A 25,247-nucleotide genomic window follows, 5' to 3' on the forward strand; every position below is an offset into this window, starting at 1 on the left:
TAACTATGAATCTGTTTCTCTGTGTTTTTCCCTTCGTGCACTGCCTGTATCTTCACTGGAGGCTTTGGCTGAGAAGAGACTACATCTCCCAGCTTCCTGAATGCTCAGGAGGTGCTGCAAGCAGCAGTGGCATGCTGAAAAACACTCAACTTCTCCTGCAGCATAGGATCTGTTTCTCCATAGTTTTTTTCTGCCCACACCATCTGATTCTTTACCGGTGGCCCTGGCTGGGGTGGGACTTTGCCCCCCAGCTTCCCTAGTGCTGGGGGGGCATAATCAGTGGTGAGGAACAGAGAAGTACTGGACTTCTCCTGCAGTGCGGGACGCACTCGGGCACATGCTGAAGACAGGGTCAAGAGCACACCCGTTTGTGCCTATTTGAGGCCGGATGAGGCTGGGCCCTTTCTCTTGATTCTTCGACAAAACATAAAGCCTCCCAAGATAGCTCTGAGACAAGGTAAGCTATACTTTTACATTTTTTTGTCTTCTCTTGTTACTTACTCAATCTAAAAAAGGGAAAATAAATCACTCGTCAAACAAAACTTGGTGATAAGGGGAATTTTATTACCCCCACATTACTTCTTATTTGATTTCAGCTATGGGTGCTATTTCTGCTGTACTAGAGCTAGTGGAAAGTCACATAGATGCTGTCCAATAGTTGGTTGAAACTAAAGACCCCTCAGGGCACTTTTGATATCCCACAGGTGGAAGTTACAACTAGGACCCCAGTCTGTGAATCAGACATAACTCTGAAATCACTAGTGAGATAAAGCCTCAGTGCCTGCTGACATTTTTAACCCATGAATTATTCATGAGTCCCTTGCTAACTCTTCCATTGTTAACTTAATTATCCCCTCATCTAAGGCACAAAAAATCCAGTCCTTTCAAGCACAAGGGACACAATGAAAATGGCCAGAAGGTTGTTGCAGGGGTCAAAAGGCCGAGCTTGGAGCCTGTAGCTTCAGCTCTAAACAAAGTTAACTCGGTCAGGCCTGATATTAGGGTGGAACTACATTATGTATGCAAATCAGTTTTTAATAATTTATTGAAGGACCTCCTACTGGATGTTTCCATGCAGATCAAAACTTTTGGGGACAGAGTGCAAGCACTCATGGACTTTGCCGCAATGCTTGTCAGCTCCATTCATTCATCAATTCACAGGCCACCAGTCTTCTGCAAGACTTGCCAGTGATCCACTTATCTCAGTTACTCAGTTCCTCTACACACAGCAAGGGCCATATTTTAGCTCTGATTTTTACCAATCTAGTGAACATGTTAGTGGAGTATCCTTTGCAAACAGTTGGACGGACCAATATATCATTCTTTTTTCTATTCTAAAAATAGGAGAATTGGCCCCTAATGTCAACGTCCCTTAAAGTCCCCTCAATGGTGTGAATCTGATGAGGCCAGTTGGGAACAGGCTGTATGTGAGTCAGCTCTAAATAGACTTAAATTATGTTTTCTTGTCCTAATTAGGACTGAAAAATTGGGTCAACAAGACACTGGGAGAAGTCATCCTGATAAACATTTGTAAAACAAATGAGACTGTGGAAAAAACTGTGCTGCTTTTCTCAGGATGTGAAACAATTAAAAAAAGAATGTAAGATCAATGAAAGGAAGTGGAGATGTGGTGTGTAAACAAATTTATATAGCTTCCTTAAAAAAATATCAGCATGCCATCCGGACAGCTCAGTTATTTGATTTTACATATAGGTTCAAATATTCCTCAAATTCCGCAATAGATATTTACAGTAATGAAAATTACATTTTAAAGCCAAATCCAGCCATGCCCGCCCCTTCTAAGGAGCAACATGAATTATTGGCAGATCACTTTCTTGGGAAAGTGAGTGGCATCTATGACTCCCTAGTGTGAGGACATAAAGACAAGTCGGAAACAGGGACCAGCATTATGAACACTGAAACTGAGCTTTCAAACTCCCCCTAACTGAGCAAAGAGGAGGTTGTACTAGTGGCAGGATCGGTTAAATCAGGTGCTTCGCTTGATCCTACTCCAATAGATATCCTACTGAAGCTTGGGAATGCAATGCTTTCCACTCTGACAGAAATATATAAGATGTTTGGAGACCACCTGTGTCTGGAGGAATGGAAACATGCTTTTATTCACCCTATACTCAAGAAGTCGACGCTAGACCCTGAGGTAGTTGAAAATGATAAACCCATATCTCTACTCCTCATCCCTATCAATATTCTGGAAAAGATCATAAATAGGATTATGACAGATTACCTGGAAACCAATCATATACTCCACCCTACCCAAACAGGTTATTGAGTTGGCCATAGTACAGAAGCTGTATTTTTAAAGGCCATGGAAGATCTAAAGTTGGTTCTTGATCAGGGTGGCTCAGCAGCACTAACTCTTCTTGACCTAAGTGCTGCAAATTTATTAAATCTTTTAGAGGAAATTGTCATCATGGGAAATGCCCTGAAATGGCTTGCTTCTTTCCTGGACAAACAAAGCTTCCAAGTTAGTGAGGTTTCTTTTTATTCTACCAGTCATCAGCAGAGGTGTGGAGTTCCTCGGGGCTCATCATTGAGCCCTACAATTTTTAACATTTATGTCCGTCTGCTATCTGACATCATCTGCTCTTATGGGTTCACAATGTTGTCATACATTGATGATACACAGCTGATTGTCGTGCTGTCTCACCATACTAACATCACTTCCCACAAGACTCAATGGCTGCATAGAGAAGGTGTCCGAATGGATGACAGCCAGCTGCCTAAAATTAAATGGAGAGAAAACAGAAGTGATAGAGGTAGGCAACAGCCCATCCCTCAGGCAGCAGATTAGCAGCCCTCCTCTGTTAGGGGAATGGAAATGTCCAAACGGGAGGTGAAGAGTAGGTTTCACCTTACACAATCATCTTTCCATGTCCTCGCAGGTTAACAAGTTTTTGATCAGTCAATTATGCCTTGTCAACCCAATAGGGTCCCCAAATGTAACAATCTTGATCTTCTGGCTGCGCCCAGAATAATCAGAGCCAGATGCAGAGGATAGTCATTCTCAAATCTTGCTCCTAAGCACTGGAACTTTTTGTCTCCTAACCTGAGAAGAGAAAACAATTTTCTGAGTTTTAGGAAGCAGTTAAAAACCTATATTTTTCAATATTCAGTTTTGTATTCTTCCTTCACTTTTTCCTCGAGTGCAGGGAAGCACGGATTCTGGTAGCGGTGCACTATATGAGTCTGGTGAATAGAACAGGTACACATGTCAAAGGCCCATCCTCTTTTGAGAATGTTAACTCTCATCCTACTTTTACTGGCCAACTATTGTCTCAGCTCTCAATCCATATGGCTACATAATCTAATCTTTCAAAACTCGCCCAAGAGCTTATTATCACTCAATTTTATCATCTTGCCAGTTCAAAGTTTAACGCGGACATCAACGGGGAGTGTGCGGACCAATTGCAAATATCCCTTGAGTGCATGCACTATATTACCATAATAGAGGGCATTCCACTTGTGCATGAAGATTGGTAGGGTTTAAAAAAATGTTGCTCACTAGTGCAAGACTAATTCAGGTTGATCAACTGACATAACCAACTAAATTCTCATGGTTAGTAGGGTTGGCTGGCTTGGTTATTCAACTAAAACTTCAAGGCGCAAATACGTAGTGGTGAATTTCAGAAACCTACAGCCAGTAAGCTCGTTATTATACAGATTGCACCATCTAGCAAATATATCAGGTAAAATCTGAGCAATCCCATTGAATTTTATCTATCGACCACCTACCCTACCCTCTACGGCTTTCAAAATGCCCAGACCGGACTCTAACATGGCCACTCAGTCTATTACCCCTTTTGTCTACAAAAAACGCTTTGCAGCACTCTCATTCATGTCAGTTGTAGAATGACTAGATATACCTTCTTCATTACCACTCCATGCTGCTGGTTCCAAGATTTGTAGGGGAGAGGCTTTGAGCATAACCACTGCTCAAGTTGTTGCTGCCGGGACAGATTGCCTTTGCTTCAAGTCATGGAACATTGAGGGGGTCAGTTAGAAGCTAGATAATGTGGACTGGAACCAATTAGTTAACAACCATGATGTGTTGGGTTGCTAAGAGACCTGGTCCCTTTAAACTTTTCATGTCACTGGTTTTCAATCCTTTTGTGTAGCAGCTATGATCTTCACATCAGGCAGAACAAAGAGTGGTCTAGGGGTGCTCGGGCTATTGTTCACCCCTTGCTGTTAAATTTTATGACTGTTATTGACTGTTTTTTTAGATGTTTAGCTAATTAATTTCTATTTTAATTATTTCACAAACTACTCCATTTGATCTAATCACTGTTTTGGACCACTTTAATATGTATTATTCGGAGAGACACCCAAATAGGGAGGCTATCATTTGGATGGGTGACTTTAACATCTCTAGTTGTCCTCTCAGGGAGACCATGGCTGTGCGGTTACTGACTGGCAAGGGGAAAATTTTGCACATTTTACACACATCCCTTATGGGGTACCACTGAATCATATTATAATCAAGCAAAATTTACTTTTCATTTCAGATTTGTTTAAGGAGGGTGATATTCATTGCCTACCTTTACATGCAAGTGTAAAGGCTCCACAATTGATTTTATTTAGTTGTCATTACATATAGCCCCTTATGTACAAGAATAGCATATTCTTTCTTCTGTATTAGCAATCATAATCATATCACTGTACGTTTTAAATGCCCCTTTGTCAAATCAAAAACCTCCAGCTGCTCCCCTGATTTACAGTTTTCTATGAACAAAGGTATGCACATCAAATGGGAAAAATTGAACCATATTACATTTTTTTGACAGTCTATTAAAAAGCAAGCTGAAGTTATGTGTTGTTTATCTGAGGAGGCAACGGCTTACTATGTTTTTGAAAGTTTTGGTGGCCTTTGTAAAGTGATATCCAGCATGCTGGTCACCAAGAGATTACAGAAGGAACCTCCCCCATAAAAATGGTTTAACACAGTCTGCTTCACTGCCCTGAAACAGTTAAAAGTGGTATCCAAAGTGTCACCTTGAATTGTTGAGGATGTTAGACAGGTTAAGTTTACATATAAGTCTACTCTACCCGTTTCTCTACTCCCCTTCCCTGCAAAACTACTGGCCCATCTCCCTACACCCCTTCCCTGTGAAGGTCATCGAGAAGATTGTCAACAGCCAATTATCTCGCTTCCTGGAGGACAACAGCCTACTTGACATCTCTCAGTCTGGCTTCTGCAAGAACCACAGCACCAAGACCGCTCTTATTGCTGCCACCGATAACATCAGAAGCAGGCTCTACAAAGGTGAAACCGTTGCCCTCATCCTCCTTGACATTTCTGCAGCCTTCGACACCGTCTGTCACTGCACACTTTGTACATGCCTCCACGACGCTGGAATATGCCCCAGAGCCCTGGATTGGCTCACATCCTTCCTCACCAGCAGAACCCAAAGAGTCTGCCCTCCCCCCGTTCCTGTCAAAAGTCACCAAGTCCATCTGCGGAGTCCCCCAGGGATCCTCTCTCAGCCCCACCCTATTCAATGTCTACATGGCACCGCTCGCCAACATCGTCCGATCCCACGGCCTCAACATCATCTCCTATGCGGACGACACACAGCTGATCCTCTCGCTCACGAACCGTCAAGACCAACCTTCCCACCGGACTTCATGTCATCGTCAACTTGATGGAGGCAAGCCGTCTCAATCTGAACTCAGAGAAGACCGAGATCATCATCTTCGGCTCCAACAAATCAGCACAGGATGACTCCTGGTGGCGGGCCACTCTAGGAGCCACCGCAATGCCCACCACCCACTCATATAAACTCGGCTTCATATTGGACTCATCGTTCACTATGACCCAGCAAGTCAACGACATCACATCCTCATGTTTCAGCACCCTCCGAATGCTTCGCAAGACCTTCAGATGGATCCCCATTGAAACCAGAAGAACGGTCGTCCACGCCCTCGTCAGCAGTAGAATGGACTATGGCAACACACTCTACGCGGGAACAACTGCCAAGCTTCAGAGAAAACTTCAGCGCATTCAGAACGTCTCAGCATGACTCACCCTTAACCTCCCTCACCACAAACACATCTCAGCCCACCTCAGACACCTCCACTAGCTCCCCGTCAACAAAAGGATCATAACTTCAAACTCCTGATCCATGCTCACAAGGCTCTCCACCGCGCGGGACCCGCCTACCTCAATGAGCATCTCAACTTCCACATCCCGACACGCCAGCTCCGCTCCGCAAACCTCACCCTCGCCACCATCCCCGCGTCCACCGAACCACAGCTGGCAGAAGATCCTTCTCCCACCTTGCCGCCAAAACCTGGAACTCCCTCCCCATCAACCTACGTCTGACCCAGGTCCTCCTGACCTTCAGGAAGCATCTCAAGACCTGGCTCTTTGAGCAGTAGCTCAGCGCCTCTAGACCCTACCGGGTGAGTAGCGCGCTTAACAAATTACTGATTGATTGATTTAGACGAGAAGAATCAGAAGATAAGGAGGCAGGCATGGGAAGATTTGCAAGCTGCTTCAGAGCTCAGGGACTTCAGGGCATTCTGGGAATTCATAAATCAGCCTTTTTTCTCAGATGATAAACAGCCCAGAATAGATTGTCATATTCCTGCTGAGGAATGGGTTTGCCATTTCTCAAACATGTTTGGACAGGATCACACACCCCACATACTAGTGGATATATTGAAGTCTTCACCTGACAATATATTAGCCTTAAGCAGCTCTATTGACATGTGTGTGGTAGTAAGAGCTATATCAAGGTCCCCAGCTGGAAAGGCACGAGGGCCAGGCAGGGTACCCATTGATGTTTTTAACAGAAACTTACTTGTGGGCACCCCTGTTAACAATTGGTTCTCGCGCCGTGCTAAGAGGTGAAATCCTAAACTCTTGGAAGGATTTCACAATTGTTCCAATATTTGAAAAGAGGGGCAAACGCCAGCCAACTCATCTGTCGACATCTTAGGGAGGGTGGTCCTTCAAATACTGGAAGACTGGGGACAGGAAAATAATATTTTTGCCTGGGGCTTGATACAGTTGAGGAAACCTTGAAACTGCTCCTGGTGTCAAGGAAATATGTTCACTCCAAGGGAGGTGCCCTCCATATGGCATTTATGGTCCTCTTCAGTGTGTTTGACCTGACAGAGGCAAGTTGTGGGACATGATGGGCAAGGCAGGTATCAATTATGCCTTGATCGATCTTTTGAAGCATTTGCACTGGGGACCGACCGCCAGGTTTGTTTTGGTTTAAATTGTGAATGTAACTTCCTTCAGCTCCATCAGAGATGTCAGACAAGGCTGCATCTTAGCCCCGTATTTTACTCCTCTTCTATATAAATTCCCTTGATTCAGATCTGGTGAGCTACTGATGGTTGGAAGCCACATAGTCCCCGTCTTACTTTATGATGACAATGCAGTTTCAATTGCCTGCACCGTTAATAGGTTGCAGTTGCTTCGTGATTCCTACAATTAATTTATAGGGGAGCTAAGTTTAAAATCAACCATCAGAAATCATATATAATGGTCTGTAGTCCCAAACATACTCGCTCACGCAAACACAATATAGGTGGAATCCTAATCCCCAAGGTGCCTAATTAAAACTTTCTTGGGGTTATGCTGGAGGATAATCTGAGACAGGACAAGCTCCTGACCCAGTGTTCTGCTTTCCTTCTCTTAAATCATGACCGAGCTTACAGAACCTCTCTGGAATGCACTTCTGAGTTTAAAGAAGACATTTATTGTTATCATTACTTCACCATGAGGTTCCTGAGAGACGGAATTAGTAGATTGGAAGCACACGTTCAAAAGTAGTCGCAGCAATGAAAGCAAAATATATCAAAGTACTTCTCAGTTGCAATGTACACAGCAAATACATGTGATTATATTATAGCATAACTTCAAAGCAAAGCATAAAAGTCAAAATTGCATCACCGTAGGGCAAGGCTGTAGTGCCTATACTCAGCTTCATCTTTCTGGGGCTTCAAGTTGATGACTCTGTTCAACTGCAAGAAAGAGATTTTCTACCCAAACGGGAGACAGGCAACTGACGTCTCCATTCCTGTCTGAAGTCAAGATAGTTTCAATCTAACTCTGTTGTCCAGAGCCACCCCTTAAAAGCAAACTCAGTGTGAGAACTGAAGAAGCCTCACTCGTTCTCAGACTGGATTGAGAGGTAAACATAAAATCTACGCGCTCTTATCAGCTAGGGTCTGGTGTGAAAAACACAGCTTGGTCTATCATGTGGAAAAACGCAGCTTGGAAAAACACAGCTCATCTGCAGTGTCTCAACTACAATGTCTAACTGCCATGCCAAAGCCAACAGGCAGCTAACCTAAATACCGAATGTAGGGGCATATTTATACTCTGTTTGCGCCGGAATTGCGTCATTTTTTTTGACGCAATTCCGACGCAAAACTAACTCCATATTTATACTTTGGCGTTAGACGCGTCTAGCGCCAAAGTCCATGGAGTTTGCGTCATTTTTTAGCGTGGACACCTACTTTGCGTTAATGATATGCAAGGTAGGCGTTCCCGTCAAAAAAAGTGACTCTGAGGCATGTGCGCCGTATTTACACTCCCTGGCAAAATTCACGCCCGGGAGTGGGCGGGTCAAAAAAATTGACGTACGGCCGCTTTTGCGCCGTTTTTTAGCACCTGGTCAGGGCAGGCGTTAAGGGACCTGTGGGCTCGGAAGGAGCCCAGAGGTGTCCTCCCATGCCCCCAGGGACACCCCCTGTCACACTTGCCCACCCCAGGAGGACACCTAAGGATGGAGGGACCCATCCCAGGGACATTAAGGTAAGTGTTTTTTTTTTTTTGTTGTGGCATAGGGGGGCCTGATTTGTGCCCCCCTACATGCCACTATGCCCAATGACCATGCCCAGGGGACAGAAGTCCCCTGGGCATGGCCATTGGGCAAGGGGGCATGACTCCTGTCTTTGCTAAGACAGGAGTCATTTCAATGGGGGTTGGGAGTCGAATAAAATGGCGCAAATCGGGTTGAGGCGAAAAATTTGCCTCAGCCTGACTTGCCCCATTTTTTGGCGCCCAAGCTCCATATCCCCCTACGCCGGCGCTGCCTGGTGTACGTCGTTTTTTTTTCACGCACACCAGGCAGCGCCGGCGGCTAACGCCGGCTAACGTCATTGAATAAATACGGCGCCCGCATGGTGCTTCAGAATGGCGTTAACCGGCGCAAATTTTTTTGACGCAAAACTGCGTTAGCGCAGTTTTGCGTCAAAAAGTATAAATATGGCCCGTAATGTCTAATGCCATGTCAAAGCCAATAGGCAGCTAAACTGAATACAGAATGTAACGGCTAATGCCATGTTAAAGCCAATAGGCAGCTAACCCAAATACCAAATGTAATGTCTAATGTCATGTTAAAGGCAATAGGCAGCTAAACTGAATACAACATGTAATGTGCTACTAGTGAACATTGAGCAACTAATATGCGCAGTGGTGAAATACAAAGTCATTGATTGGTCAAACACAATTAATAGCATCACACCCAGAGAGCTTGAAATTTTGCTGAGGTAGTTGATGCAATCTCCAAAATTTAAAGGAAACCTGGCCACAAGGTAAATGCTTTACCTTGGGTACATATTGGACTGATGTTTAAGACTACACCTCCCCGGGGAGTTTGCAAATTGTAGAGAATATATTCCTATCCAGGCTATTAGCATTGCCCAAGAGCACTGCCAGTCCATTTGTAACTTGGGTTACCTTTTTTGGAAGATATAGCCAAGGCTGCGTCCTTTCTCCTGTGGCTCAAGATCTGGCACTCTCCACACACCAAATTCTCCAGAAACAAGGTTAGATTCTCCAATAATCTACCTATGACTTTGGTTTGTCGATATTTAGAGATAAAACCTGAATCATGTTTACTGTGAACAGTGAACCCTAAACACAGAGTTTACTTGACTCATTTTTGATTAGGCATCTACAGTTTTTGATAGCTTTCCCACAGCAGGGCACCTGGTTCTCTAATTTACCTTATTGCTCCTGCAACAAAATTTCCAAACAATGGCTTGCCCATTTTTTTTTTCAACAAGCATTCAGAATTAGAATAGAAATGGATGTCTAGGATTTTTTACTTTATTCTGAATATCCTAAGTAGGCCTGTCCCAATAGTTTTTTTGACTCACTCAATACAAAGTGATTAGGTTTTATGTGATATAAAATTGTACTCTGTTTTATTGATTCACGCACGTTTTAACTCTTGTGATTTTTCACTGTTTAATTCATTTTATGTTGATATTTATATCTATTTATGGCTTGAGCTTAATAAAATACTTGACTGACTGACAATATGCACTTAGAGTTGAATAATTTTCCATTTTCATGTGATTTTTAAATAAATGTAAACATTTTAAATTACGGCTAAGGAGATTTCATTAGTTAATATTTATCTATCTTAAAATAGTGAAATTGTTTTAATATAATTTTGCAAAAGTTTAATAATGAAGGAACATACTTAATTGATCTTAATCTAATTGCATTTTGTAATAGATTATTTCTCGCTGATAAAGTAATGTTTCATCTGAAAGTATTACAGATTAAACAATATTAATTAAAATAGTATTTAAAATGTAGTATAATATTGTGACACTACTTTTCAAATTGTTACTTTTAAAATTGTTACTAAATAATTATGGGCCAGATTTAGTAAGCGTTTTGCATGGCGCAAACTGCGAAAATTGCAGTTTGCGCTATGCAAAACGTGCATCGCGATGCATATTCCCATTTTGCGCGTCGGTACCGACGCGCAAAATGGGAATGTGACTCGCAAGTAGGAAGTGGTGTTCCCTTCCTATTTGCGACTCGCACCGCGATGCAGAATTGCTTTGTGACCGCAAACGCGGTCGAAAAGCAATTCGCAGTTACCACCAAACCCATTCGCAAAAGGAAAGGGGTCCCCATGGGACCCCTTCCCCTTTGTGAATTTTGCCATAAATGTTTTTTCAGAGCAGGCAGTGGTCCAATAGACTACTGCTTACTCTGAAAAACCGAAACCAAATGGTTTCGTAATTATTTTGTATTGCAACACGTTTTCCTTTAAGGAAAACGGGCTGCAATACAAAAAAAAACTGCTTTATTTAAAAAGCAGTCACAGACATGGAGGTCTGCTGTCTCCAGCACGCCACCATCCCTGTGAGTGCAGGGAATCTCAAAGGGGTCGCAAAATGCGACCCACCTCATTAATATTAATGAGGTGGGTCTTTGCGGCCCCATTGAGATTCGCAGACGGCGTCTGAGACACCGTTCTGCATCCGATTTTGTGATTTGGAAATTGCGAGTTGCACCGACTCGTAATTTCCGGATCGCAAAATCAGAATTTGCTACATCTGGCCCTGTATTCTTCAAAATAGTAAAATCTAAACAATATTACAATATTTATGTTTTTTAATCTTTTGGATGTTAGTAACCAAATTATGGATAAGTAGATAGTTAAAAATGATTATACTTTCCCTAATGTTTTTAGAGCGGTAGCAGCATTAGTACATAAATTTCATCCAGGAATATTTGCACTAAATGGTTCATTTTAGGACTGTAGTTAGAATAGTAAACAAAACCTCATACACAGTCCACAATATTATGCTTTTTCCCCATATTAACTTGGACAGGAGACAGAACTGTAAATCTGACCCCCCCATCCCAAACTGTATGCAATTTCTACACCAGTAGTGGGATGATCAGCATTAGAATAGTAATTCTGAACCCCCAATATTATGCACTTTACCCAATGTTAGTTGAAATCAAATTACAGTAGTAAATTTGGCCCACAACATGGTGACCTAGCCCTAGTTTTAGTGGATCAGGAGCTACAATAGTAAATATGACACCTGCATTTGTATATGTGAGAAAACAGGGCAGATTGCAGAGGACCGTTAACTTTTTGGTCCATTTTTCACTTTTTGCTGGTGTTTCCTGACTCTGATGGTGCCCTGGGTACTGTTAACCAGTGCCAGGAGCTGTGCTCTTTGTAAAATGAGCATTCAAATTATGCTAATTATAATATGCAGTGTCAACCTACCTATAAGTCCCTAGTATATGTTAGGGCATTTAGGTTTAGGGACCCCCAGCATATTTAGTGTGTCAACCACTACAGGGACCCCAGGCAAACCCACTAACCCAAGACAATCAGGGACCTGGGGTCAGTGGCAGTGGACACACGGTCAGGGGACAGAGGCACAGGATAACAGGGAAGCTAGGAGGACTGCTGTGCGACGGGGGAGGACAGGCCCAAGGAACCGACACTCCATGAGGCATTCTCCAACATCATGGGAGCTTACCACCATTCCCAGGAGACCCAGGGCATGGTACTGGGCAAGTTTCAGGAGACACAGTGGCTGCAGGATGAACACTACCTGGGGATCAGGGAGGACTTGAAGTCCAATAACACCACCCTGGTCACAATTGCAGGGGTACTGGCAGACCTTGTAAACACCATGTGGGACACAGTGGCACACAAATGGGCCCCTGACACTAGCCTGGACGATGAACAGCCCTCAGTGGAGTTTACCACACACCCTAGCTTTGTAGATACGTTATCTGTAGCAGTTGGCAACATACGTTGAAACCACAAACACCGACCATCCCCCACCCTCATTCCATGGTATTGGGAAATTGGGCTAGGGGAGGCCACAAGTGAGGCTGGAACACTATATGCAAATGCCAGTGGGGGAGAGGAGTGACACATGTGCTGCCTAACCTCTGCTCGCTCTTTCAGCAGCAATCCAAGAAGAAAACCATGAGCCGGGCTCCCTCCTGGTCACATTCCTTTTCCAGCCACATTCCGTTCCCATTGCTGGCAAGCTACTTCCTCCTAACTTCTGTGGGGGTCGTAGGCGGGTCCTCGTTGATGGGGGGGCTGGTGACATTCATATTACTGAGTTACCTGTCATATTTGTGATTTTTATATACACTGATATTAACTGAGTAGTATAGGCAAAATTAGATTTTTGATCAAGTGTGGCGCAATGGAACCCGTGATTCCAGTATGTGAGATGGGTAAAGCATGCAATTGGACCTTTCTACGCTGCAATTACTAACATGCAATACTCTGTCAAAGCAGGGTGCCACATGCCATAATACAAGACATTAGGGAATAAATTATGGATTTAAAATAATTTTGCATCACCATGTGCGATATTCATGAAAAGTCACAAATTTTCACTGAATAATTGCAAAATATTTACAAATGTGAAACATTTGAAAGAAAAACCACAAACTCATTCATACACTAATTCACTTATACATGCACTCAGAGACTCATGCACCGACTCACATACTTATGCACCCTCTCAGACCCACTCATAAACTCACATACCCACCTTCAGATGCACTCAGACAGTGAAGCACCCACTCACAGACCCACTAAGAGAGATAGGCCTTGTGGTCAACTTGCGCTGCGCATGGCAAAAGGTTATAAGGACTTGGCTGCAAAGCCCGGCTGCAGGCCAGGTGTTGTTGGAATAACATATAGTAAATAATGTGTGCCCTAAGGTAACTATAACTCACGCCTTCATAATGCACAGCTAATTACTCCACATATTATATCATTGATGAGATCTTGTAAGACATTTTTGATATAATCACTGCAACATTTGCAAAACAAATATTGAAAAGAAAACTGTCCATGGCATGCGTGCGAGTTATACTTGCCTTGGGGCACGAGTTATATTTACTTGACAGTACTCTAACTATAACTGCTGAATTTCTATGGATTTGTATGAGTAAATTCAGAACCTAACTATATTGTCCCTGTAACTTTAGTTTTTTTCAGTGAACATATATATATATTTATATTTACACACAGACACACACAGACACACACATATAGTAAATAATAAATACTATATATATATATATATATATATATATATATATATATATATAACAACTGCAGCACTCCAGGAACTTGTCTTTATTGTCACTCATAAGCAACTGCACCAACATTCAATGTTAGAAGTATAGAAATATCAAATTGGTTCTTGTGTTTGAAAGGGAAAAAGGGGCGATTCATTGCATAAGTCAGGTAATTCTATATTGTATGGGGGATAAAGGATGAAAATAGATCAAATGTTAGCATCCCTCTGTTTAAAGAAATTAAACTGATGAAACTGGATAAATTGCAAAAAGGCCACTGATGTCATCAATAGGAAAAATATTGGAACCCCAATGCCAAACATGTGAACTTAATAATCACTCGATAACTGCCAAACATGTGCGTGGTTGAAGCCACTTAGAGAGTATTATTGATTACACCAGTGAGTTTCTATGAACACTATTACTTTTAGTTTAAAAAGATGATTCGTATTTGTTCAGGATTTTTATTTTGTGCTCCAAGTACTGAAACTTCATGTCTCAGAATGCCACAGATAAAGCAGGGCAGGCCAGCGTGATGAACTGTAAACTAAAGATGAACTCACCACCATGAGAAAAGCTGCAATGGTCGAAAAGCATCAGTGCAGCACCCTTGTGAGTGACAATAAATACAGTAATGACATGTTTGTGGAGTGTGGTCCAACCCTGTGACACTTACAATGAGAAATGTTCTGACAAATAGAAAACCATAGAAATTCAGCAGTTGTAGCTTGAGTTATTTCCAGTAACTATAACTCGTAACCTAAGATAACTATAACTCACGTCCTGCCATGCACTGCTAATTTACCCTGATATTTTAGCACTAATGACCCTTTTATAACATCATTGATAACAACACTGTAACATTTGATGTCAAATTATTCATAAAAAACTGTGCATGCGGTGAGCGAGTTTTTCAGCAACTTTAAATATATATATTTGGGGGGGAACACATGTCCCCCTGAGACTCAGGGACCACCACCTCCCTGGGGCTATATAAAAAAACGAACAGAGGGTAACACAGACAACCCCCCCCAGCCCCGGGGACTACCACCTCCCCAGTGATTCATATTTAAAAACCTTAGGGTGGGTCACAGGGACCCAGGGTCCCAGGGTTCACCACCTCCGTGGGACAACATTAAAAAAATATATGGGGGTAAGTGCCTCCCCTCCCTAGGCTGATTTCAGTTCTGGGGACCTCAACTGGCATATGTTGGTGGATTCCCAGGGCACCCAGTCTACAATTATGGGTACTGCAGGGGAGCCTCAAGTCCTCTGCGGTTCCTCTTGCTCCCATCTCCAGCAGGAGCCGGCCTTCCTCCTGCATGCAGGGAGCTGATATAAATAGCAGCTCCATACATGCGGAAGCAATGTTTTCATCTCTTTCCCTGCTCACATGTGTTGAGTCGGTTGTCCCCAGGGCCAGGGAACCACACAGACCACCTCCTAAAACCATTTTGTAGCCCTGGGGAGGTGGGGGTTCCTGGGACTTTGGGGGTCCACAGAACCCCCCTTTATGTTTTTATAAATATTGCCCCGGGAAGGTGTCTGTCTCCAGGGTGTGGGTGGTCGCGCAGCTCTCCCGCACAATTCTTACAAATAGCTCTGGGGAGGGGACGGTCCCCGGGGCTCAGTGGGGTCAGCAAGACCCCTATTACATTATTATCTAATTAGCCCCAGGGAGGTTGTGGTCCCCAGGTTGTGGGGGTGTGAGCATGCCCCTCCACATAGTTATAAAACTTAGCCCTGGGGAGGTGGTGGTCCCCTGAGTTTCTATAAGTCCTAGGACAGAGGCCCTTTGTGGCCCCCTCCTATTTTTACCAGTAATTCCAATGGAAATGGCCCACCTGGGTGCCAAATAAATGAAGAGTGCTGGAGACTGTACTTTTCATGAAAAATCTCTGAAAAATCTGCGGATCTATCTGCATTTTCTTCCAAGAGTTAAAAAAACAAACATTTTAGCTCTGCAGCACCCCTGGGGTACCCCTGAACCAAGGCTTGGGGCGCAAGCTATTCCTACCCTGAAGCAGAGTCCCAAAATGGCTGCCAACCCTTCCTGGTTGAAGTGTTGGCAGCACAGCGACAGTTGGATCCACGTCCCAAGATGAATATATTTTTTAACCTTTAATATCTCAGAAACTACTGGAAGGGTTTACACCAAATCACAAAAAGCAGAATCTGCACACTAGGATCTAGCTTCCTGTCAAATTTGGTGTAATCTGCAGTTCAGGAATGAGGCATGTCTAAATGCTCTATGGGAAAATGAATGGGGAAAATGCATTTTGGGACCCCCCATTTTTGCTCACCCCCTGCTTGATGGATCGCCCTGAAACTTTCAAGGAGGCAGCTAAACTAACTGTCATATTAGTTTTGAAAGTTTTGTGAAGATTTGTTAAATAGCGGCAAGGTTATAGGCAAAACAAAAAATGCTTTTCCTATGGAAACTAGTCCTAACTATGAATACATACTGAGGATAGCCAGTTGGTACTATATCTACAAATAGTAAATGAAAAATCCAAAATTTTAAAACTTAGTTATAGTTAGGAAATATTTATTTATTCATTCTATTTAAGCCAAACTTAAGCTAGCCAAACAATAGAAATTTAGACACAGTGTAATGAACTCGGAGGCCCCACTACAGCAACTATACTTTGCACTTTCTCTATGCACTGCTTATACCCTTTCATATTATCACTTATTCCTACTGAAATTATAACATTCATAAATTCACTTATGACATAACAAATCACATTGTTTCTCAGAAGAGAGTGCATGGTAGAGTGGCAAGTCAATGTTATTGTAGTGTAGTTTCTAAGACCATTAAACTGAATACAGAGGTGCACAAGTTGTAGTAGTTTGAATAGTTTGAATAAGATGCAGAAGTCCGGGGCAAAATAGGGAAGGGCAACAGACATACAGCAGCTTTGGAGGAGACGCTGAACAGGATAGTCCCTGGCCAGGGGGACGGGGCTCCTCTCGGACAAGGACAGTTGAGTCACGCTATCAGGGAGACTCGGTGGAAGAGAGCCCAAAACAATCGGCAACACCGCTCCACCGCCAGTGAAGAGAGGCACTCTTTCTGATATTTCAGCAAAAGACTTGCAGGTGACCCCATAGACTGTCGGCAAAAGACACTCAAACTAAGCGGAAGGGAAATTCTGGCATTAATTCAGAAAGCTGGAGACTCCAGAGAAAGGAGAAAGTATGTTTCCGCCCATGTAAGAGACGTTCTTGTGCAAAGCGGAGGAGGAGGTGGGATCGATCGGGCAACTGGCTTAAAGTGCAGGCCATTTAGCTACTTATTCTGACAAGATCTGCGGACCTGGTTGGCGTTACACTGCAGGTAAAACAAACATTTTGTTGGAGACACAGAGATTGAGACACAGGGGCTTGGAGTCCCAGGATTTTGAATCGGGACTTGGTGTCCCACTAGCCTCGTGGAGGGGACGGAGCCACCAGAAGAAAGCTGAAGCACTCTTAAGCGCCATACCAACGCCGCTGTGTGGGACACGTGTGGGCCACGCCCAGGCAAAGTGGGGCCAGGAGCAGGCCCGTCCCTTTCCCATCATTGGCCGGAAGAGGCTGGGCTGGGCCATCCCTCTTAGTCTCAGCAGCCAGGGTAAGTGATTGAGTTTTAGCCCTCAGACGGATCATGGACAAGGTTTTTCTCTTGTATCATTCCTTTTATAATCCCCATATGTAGCAAACCTTTATGGTGGAAGAAAGTTTTTGGTTTACCAGCACCCCAAACAGTGGCCGTTCTTTGTGACTGACTTGAGAGGCAACTGGGGCACCTTAGGATGTCCGTGAAGATGGGCAGGAGAAAGTCTTTGCTAACTGGAGATCAGGGAGGATGGGAAAAGGGTAAATAAAACTCGAATTCAACATTGGATTCCTTCCCAGTGCGTGCTGTTGGTGTAGTCACGAGAGAGATTGACCTGGCTGAAAGGAGGCTCTTGCTGGAAGTGGGTGACTGGCAACAAACTTCCACTGAAGATGGGGGGTTGGGGACCATTGAGGATGAGGATGGACAGTCTCGGGATAGCCAGCAGGATTTGCACAAAACCTCGGAGCAAGTAGAACCAGAGGGGTCCAGGGCAAAGGGTCTGTGAAGTGGAATAAGGAAGAGCAAGAGGCTTTTGATGGCCTCTCCTCAGGGCAATAGTAGCCCTCCTTCGAAAAAGAATAAGACTGCAAACAGACCTGAGAAGAAAACTAAACTGCTCCAACCTGCTAGGCCTACTTTGAACCCTTTGAGTCCCATGGATCAGTGCCCCGGTTTCTGCCTTGAAAATTTATTGCCAACATTTAAAGAATTGATTGAGTCTTCTTTGGCCCCAGTATTGGAAAAACTGTGGGTGCTTGAAATGGCAGTCTCTCAGATGAGTGGCAAAGAGAGGCCAAGGCTGGCTGTTGAGAATGAGGGCCTTTCAGATCTTAGGTGGCAAAGCAGTGTGGCCGAGAGGGTTCAGCAGCAAAAAGAAAAACCTAAATCCCTGTTGAGAGAGATGCAAAAACCTCTTAGTCACCCCAGCTCAAGGGCTGCTGGCATCCGCTCAGAGACCGTTGGGGGAGTCTCCTCAGTAACCCCAGAGACAAATTGTGGCAAGGAGGGTGGGGTGATTTTCGGCAGTGGGCATACGGATATTGTGGGTGTGACTCAAGAAAGAAGTGAGATTCAAAACTCACATGGGGGAAATTGTCCCCCCCCCTTGTCTGTTTAGAGCTTCCTCCAGCCTGTGCACCATATGTGGTGGTTCTCACTGGTGTTCCCCCCTAGTATAGGGTACAAGTGAATCCACGGCCCAATCAAAGAATAATACCTGCCATTGGCTGAGTAAAAACAGTGATTTTGTGTGTAAGGACTTTGAGGATATCCTGTTTGTCCAAAGAATTGACTGGGTCGGGCCCTGGGAAAAGGTTGACAATGGGGATTGTGTGATTATCAATTGTAGAAATCCAGGCCTGGCCCAAAGGATCCTCACATCGCTTGGCATTCCAGCTGAAGAGTAAGTTGTCCCTTTGGGTTTTTTCTACAACCACACCCAGCTGAGAGATGACACCTTAATTAGGAATCCTAGCCCTGGGCAAATTGCTCCACAGCTAAACAGTCTGGGTTATGTTTTTACTCCCTCTAGAGAGCTGAAGAGGGTGGATTGATGTTATGCACAGAGTCACTTGGGGGGGGGGTGATGAATTCTCCTCCTGATGCCTTGAATACTGAAGGATGGGATGGTTCAAATGGGAAGTGTTGTCTCATTTTCTGGAATGTAGCTGGGTATGAGGCAAGGCTTTTGGACAGTAACTGGTTGAAGTTTGAGGTACACTATGATTTCGTCTTATTGCAAGGGACCTGGTCAGATGGGATGGCTGTAAGGGATGGTTTTCTAAGTTTTACAGTCCCGGCCGTAAGGTCCCAAGGCAGTCGCCCAAAAGGTGGTTTAGTCACCCTAATTTGATTCTCTTAAATAGCTAGAGCCTATCCAATTACGTGTAAACATCAGGGCTTTTTAATCACTTGGGTAGTCTTCTCAAACAAATTTAATGTTGTGCTGGTCAACTTCTACAATGCTGTTTGGGATTCTGGGTGTCAAATTGAGGTGCTTTTCTCTGTTTTGCAGAAATTGAAGTGCAGACTGGATGGTTTTGGGATGGCTTTTTGTGCTGTGGTGGCAGGGGACTTTAATGCCAAATTAGAGAGCTACAGCACCATGGAGAACCCTTTTGAACAGGATTACAAGGTAAGGCCAGTAGAGGGGACACATGATGTGAGGGGTGGGGTGTTGATTAAAGGCTTAAGGAATCTGGGTTTCCTGAACTTCTGTGACCTGGGAGTGGTGGGTACACATCAGGCTCCCACTTTTGTTGGTAGGGGGTTTGGAACCACAATCAACTACATTTTTGTGTCCCCTCCTTTAAAGAATATGGCCGTGGAAGGTGAAGTAGTAGTGCAGCATTTTAGTGATCATAACCCCCTCAGTATTTCTTTTAATTTCCATGAGAAAATGCGGAACTTAGTGTGGGGTGGGCCGGTCTCGGTGACACCCAAAGACCAGGGTAGACGTCTCGGCAGGATACAAGTTAACATTCAGCAATTAACAGAGAGGGTAGTGGGTAAAAACTTAAATATATTTTTAGGAACACTCTTGGCTGATTCTCTGAGCCCAGGGGAAGTCATGGATGCTATATCCATAGTAAATAGAGCCATTAAAGAAGGTATGACTGTAGCTGCCTAGCATCCATGTAAGCTTTAGGGGGTTGGTTTACCAAGCCCTGTTATGAGGCCAAGCAATCTCTGAGGAAGGTTTTAAAGGGAAAACCTAGAGATATAACCTTAGTAAGAGATGCGAGGGCTCACTATAAATCTGTCCTGAGGGACAGAAAGCAATAGCTTAAGGAGCAGGCCTGGGAGGAGCTGGAAAGGGCATCTCTACTTAAAGACCCCGGCCTGCTCTGGAAGGTGGTCAATAAGGGCTCTATTGAAACTGAAACTTCTGAGGGCTTGGGTTGCAATATCACCCCTGAGACGTGGGTGGCCCACTTTTGTGGATTTTTTTCTGGGTGCCCTATAGGAGACCTTATGGGTGATCAGCAGGGACACTCCTCAGATCTAGCTATCAGGTTTAACCTAGAAGAGGTCAAGGAGGCGCTGCAATGCAGTGCGAATCACAAAGCCCCGGGTCCCGATACTATTCCAATGGACTTATACAAACATTGTCCACAGTTGTGGGCACCAATTTTGCTCACTGTTCTCAATGCAGCGGTGAGTGTGGGAATCCCTGCTACTTGGAGATCGGCATGTATTGTACCCATTTGAAAAAAGGGCAATCGTAATGATCTGAAGTTGTATCGCCCAATCTCATTACTTGACTCCTCAGCAAAAATGCTGGTTCTGATTATCCTAAGACGCATTGAGGATTGGATGTCTGATAATACAATCTTGTGTAGGGCTCAGTACGAATTCAGGGAAGGGTTAGGTACCCTAGAGCAGTGTTTAAATCTGCTAATGCTGATTGGCAAGTATACACAGGCCACCTGGGGCACCCAGTACCTTGCTTTCATGGACCTAAGCTGCACCTTTGATAAGGTAAATCGTAGTAAGCTCTGGGATAGGCTTACCCAGATGGGCATGGATCCTCTCATTGTGGAGCTGCTTCGCTATCTTCACACAGGTACCAATGCTAATGTGAGGGCTGGGCAGCATGGTGAAAGTACAGAGTTGTTTTAACTAAATAGGGGAGTGCGATAGGGGTGTGTTCTGGCCCCTACCCTTTTTTGGCTGTACACAAATGGGTTGTTTGATTTCTTAGCTGAGAGATGCAAGGACGCTCCTAAAATCAATTGCAAGAGTATTCCTGTATTGATATATGCGGATGATGCTGTTCTTATGGCCCGCAACATGAACGGTCTACGTGAGGCAGTTAAAGCATACAAAAGTTTCATTACATCATTAGACTTGGAGATAAATTGCAGCAAATCACATTTTATGGTCTATTTTAAACCTTTAACTAAGGTGGGCGCTTTAAAATTAAAGGAACAGGTAATTAGAAAGGTGCAGGATTTTCCCTATCTTGGAGTGATCTTTGATGATAAGGGTACGTGGAAATCATGTATCGCCAAGAGAGGGAGGCTTTTTAACTCCACTGTAGGTGCTACGTTTGAATTTGCTGCCAGGGTTGGTAACAAACCTATAAAGCCCCTGCTCGAGGTATACAGGTGTAAATGCCTTCCAGTTATGGTGTGTGGGGGCCCACTCTAGGGTTACATGGAAAATAGGACCCCGGTGACTGAGAAAAAACATTTTTGTAGAAGGCTATTAGGGGTGGGTCAAAACACTTCTGGGTTTTGTTTGCACCTTGAGCTCGATTTGGATTTCAAATAACACACCATAAAATTAGCTCCCGTTTTATTGTGGATTTCAATATGGACGAATGAATTTGTGCCCCTAAACAGGGAAATCCTGCGTGATTGTTGGCGATGCGATCAGGCTAAGGAAATTCCCTGGCTGGCTTATGTAAGAAATGTTTTAATGCATTGGGACGTCCAGACATCTTTGATGCTCCAGAGGGTTTATCCAGAGCGGATAAAAAGTGGGTAAAGGAGAATTTTCTAAAAATGGCAATGGCCAAGAGGGAGGTGATGGAGCTAAGGAAGAAATCAGTGAGGGAGTTTATTATGATAAAGATGGGGGTGGGCCCAGAGACCTACCTCTTGGATGTCAAAAACGTATGGGAAAGGACCATTATCACACGTTTTTGTTTGGGGGTGATCAGAACTAATGTGTGTTTCCCGTTAGGGCAGTTTGATCAGAACACCATAAAACTGTCCATGTGATGGTGTTTCCCCGGAGACCCTAATGCACTTTACTATGTTTTGTGAGATATATGCACCTTTAAGGAAACAATATTTAGTTCCCCTTTTGAGGGATAGGGGTTTTGTGCAATACCGTCCAGCTTTTTTGTGGTTATGTATGACTTCAGAGGCGATGGTGTAGCGAGGGATTGGTTCGCTTTTAAAGGGAGCAATATCTTTGTAATCATGGTGTAGTGTTTATACAAATTTTTGTTGTAAGCATGGAACCATCAATTTTGAGCTTTAAAATGTTTTCATAATTGAGGGGTTACAAGGTTTAAAGAGATTGTGATGTGCTGCGTATTTATATGTTTTTATGGTTGAAAACATGTTTTAAATAGTATAATAGCGATTTTAATTTTGACCTGTTAAATGTGTCTAACAACTGGGAAAGAGCCCTTTTGTTAAAATTCTGAGGTGGCACTATATGTTTTATGTTATTTGTTTCTGTGGGGTGATTATGGGAACCTTGAAGGGAGAAGTGTGCTTGTGATAATGTCTTCCCAATCCTTTTGCACTTTGTGGTATTTTGTAAGCTGTACAAATCTTTTAGAGTTCAATATTTATTGCCTCCTTTTAAAACTCAAAGTTTTAAATAATGCAGAGTTGTTCTTTGATTTTTAAAATTGCTATTCAGCACTGATGTCTGCTTTAGAATGGGTAGTTTTCTTAAAGCAGTTGTATTTTATTACAAAAGTCTCAATTTGTAGATCATCTCTTATTGTTCACCCCTACAGTATTTCTTATGTGTCTTTTATACATTGTGTATATTATCTGTTATGATTGTCTTCGACACTCAAATAAATAATTGATTGGAATGGAATAGTTTGAAGTTAGTGCTTAAATTATAAATTTAGGTTGTAACTATAATTTTAGAATTTGTAATGTTTGAGTAGTTTAAATTTGGTTCATATAGAAACCATAAATAAAGTTTTCCTAGGTAAAAATAATATATATGGCTATATATAGATGTGTATGAGTGTATATATATTTATATATATATATATATATATATATATATATATATATATATATACCCCCAAAACAATACAAACAAGAATAGCGACGCGCTCACCAGCTGGTGCGCAGCACCATGGTAGACCGTCCCCTCAATTAAATTGTAGAACAATTGTTGAAAAATCTAATGAATAATGGTGAAATCATAATTAAACCAGCACATAAGGGTGGAAACATTGTGATTCTTAATACATGAGATTACATTACAGAAGCTTATAGACAATTAAATAATGAGCACAACTGTAAAAAACTCACTCAAAATCTAATAAATTGGATGGTTTATCAAGTACATTCAAAATAATTGGATGATTGGCATCAACAATTGTTGCTCAATACTGATGAATATACATTTTTGAAAAAGGAAAATCCAACTATACCTACAATCGATTTTTTATCAAAAATTCATAAATCAATGATAGCCCCACCAGGAAGACCAATTGTATCAGCTTGTGATTCACTCTATGAGAGGATATCTGACTATGTAGATCATTATTTGGCACCTATTGTAATGACTTTGAGCTCATACATAAAGGATTCAGGGACCTATTGAGAATTTTAACAAATATGAATTGGAGTGATGAATACTTGTTAGTTCCAATTGATGTGGTATCTATAAATCATAAGGTTGGATTGAAAGCTTGTGAATATTTTCTGAGGCAAAGAAGTATAGCTGAATTGGAATACTCTAAGACGTTACTTTCTTTGATAGAAAAGTGTCTCAAGAATAATATATTCATGTTTAATCATGAGATTTATCAACAAATGTGTGGCACAGCAATGGGCATTTCTCTTTCTCCAAACTATGCCAACCTAGTAATGGGATGGTGGGAAAGAGAAATAGCATGGAGTTAGACTAATGACTTATATATGGAAATTATTGCATTGTGGGTATGGTTTATTGATGACCTCTTTATCATCTGGCATGGGCCACAAGATGAATTTATGACATATTTTTTGGTCTTGAACACTAATGACATTGGACTACAATTTACATGTGAGATGAGTAAAACCTCAATTAATTTTTTGGACATTATGGTTTATGTCGAAAAGGACAATCTAGAGACAACAGTATATCGTAAAGGAACATCAACTAATAGTGTTTTACATGGTAAAACCTTTTTATTCTAAGCCATTGATTAAAAGTATACCAAATGGCGAGTTAATAAGAATGCGGAGGAATTGTTCAAGTGAAAAGGAGGTACAGATAAAACTTAAGGAAACAATTCAGAGATTTAAAAAGAGAGGTTATAATCAAAAAATGTTGAATAAGAGTTTAGAAACGCTGAAAACGGTGAGTCGAAATGATGTATTACTTCCAAAGTATACTAAAAAAGAAGAAAGACAAGATAAGAATAATTTGAGAATGACAAAGAATTACACGGAGAAAAGTGGTTTGATAAAAAACATTTTATGTAAACACTGGAATGTGATTTGTAGAGATCCGGACTTAGGTCCGAAAGTGGGTTCAGTACCTTTAATAACATATCGCAAAGCACCATCAATCAAGGATTATATAGTGAGGAGCCACTTTTCATTAAAAAGTTAACAAAATTGGTTATGTGAACAACAAAAAGGATTTATCAAATGTAACAACTGTAAAGCATGTAAAATTGCTAAATCAATAAAAATGATCATAATGCCCAAATGACATTGAAATTCAAATTAAGCATAGAATTACTTGTAAAATACACGGTTTATGTGATTGAATGCCACTGTGGTTTAAAATATGTTGGTAGCACTATTTGTATGCTTAAAAAAAGAGTTTTGGAATACATCAGAGCAATTATACACAATGACCTCACTTATGAAGTAGCTAAACATTTAAAAATACATGAAGCAAATAGTTGCAAAAATTTGAGATATTATGGAATAGACCACATTCCGGAACATGAAAGAGGTGGTGAAAGGACAAGGAAGTTGAGATAACTAGAGTCTAAATATATTATTCAAATGAGAACCAAAACACCATGGGTACTGAATAATGATGAGGAGCTTTTTGTGCATTTATTAACTC

This window comes from Pleurodeles waltl, chromosome 12 (genome assembly GCF_031143425.1).
Source record: "Pleurodeles waltl isolate 20211129_DDA chromosome 12, aPleWal1.hap1.20221129, whole genome shotgun sequence".
Classification (NCBI taxonomy): domain Eukaryota; kingdom Metazoa; phylum Chordata; class Amphibia; order Caudata; family Salamandridae; genus Pleurodeles; species Pleurodeles waltl.